The sequence below is a fragment of the Tamandua tetradactyla genome, chromosome X (assembly GCF_023851605.1).
Source record: "Tamandua tetradactyla isolate mTamTet1 chromosome X, mTamTet1.pri, whole genome shotgun sequence".
NCBI lineage: Eukaryota > Metazoa > Chordata > Mammalia > Pilosa > Myrmecophagidae > Tamandua > Tamandua tetradactyla.
Genome location: NC_135353.1, coordinates 119,334,148 through 119,335,368, shown reverse-complemented (window position 1 = coordinate 119,335,368; position 1,221 = coordinate 119,334,148). Strand labels below are relative to the sequence as shown.

Sequence of the window (1,221 nt, the reverse complement as noted above, 5' to 3'; positions counted from 1 at the left end):
TTCTAGATAATGGAGATACTAGAGAAAACAAAACAGACTATAATCTCTCTGCCTTCACGGAGTTTTTATTTTAGTGTGGGAGAGAGGAAATAGATAAAATATAGGGTATGCCTGATGACAATATATGATATGGAGAAAAATGAAGCAGGGAAGGAAGAGAGGGAATGTAAGGATTGGGATTGTAATCTTTAATAGGGTTATCTGGGACAGCCTCACTAAAAAGAAGATACTTGAGAAGAATGTGAAATGTTTCATGAATTCAGGTGTCATCTTCATATAGGGGCCATGGTAATCTCTATATTATTTCAATTTTAGGGAATATGTGCTGTTGAAGAAAGGAGAGACATTTTTACATACTTATAGATGGAAAGATCCTGGGTCATTTATGACGTCATCATTGAGTTGCTGAATTAAGCAACACTGGAATTGACTGGCTTTCACACTTTTTATGTGAGATAATGAAATGTCTTTATTGTCTAAAATGAGAATTGGTTAGACATATGTAGTCTCAGCTCAAAGCATTTCAACTGATATAGGTGTCATTAAGTTTGTTTCATTCATGTAGTGGATATAGGGTCAACTTTGTGATTTCAGTTGGGCAGGATTTGGAAGGTGGGAGGCTGAAGTTGAAAAATCATTTTGCAACCGAGATAGTAAAGACTGTTTGAGGGAAGAATCAACAGACACTAAATATAGGAGACATTTTAATGAGAAGCAGGTTATAACTGGGTGAAGAGGGGTAAGCCTAAAGGCCAGATGTTACCTGGAGCCTCAGGAATAGAATAACCAACTTAGAAAGTCAGAAGTGACCAGGAGAACATAAAGATAGGAAATGATAAAAGAACCAGATAAAGGGAAATTATTTGGGAGAAAGGAAAGTACACAAGGCAGGAAATCACAGCTTTTGGGATAAGAGACTTGAGTTGGAGCTGCAGTTCTGCTGACTGTTGACAGTGTGGTTTCATATCTGAGCCTCAATTTCCTTGTGATGATGTCTGACTTAAGGTAGATGTGGGAGGATTAAATGAGATAATTCATATGAAAGTGAGTGGCATAGAAAGTTTTCAATAAATAGTAGGGTCTGACTGACCACATCAGTATAGCACAGTGGGCAGGCAGGTGGGCTCTGAAGTCAGACTGCCTGAATTCAAAACCTTGCTTAGGCACTTACCAGCTAGGCAAGTTAAATAATCTTTGGGTTTCTGTTTTCTCACATATCAA

General features: G+C 37.8%; 1 pseudogene; it reads right to left on the bottom strand.

Moving 5' to 3' along the window:
• Positions 1–235: 235 nt before the first annotated feature.
• Positions 236–336, bottom strand: LOC143672338 (U6 spliceosomal RNA; annotated as a pseudogene).
• Positions 337–1,221: the final 885 nt, after the last annotated feature.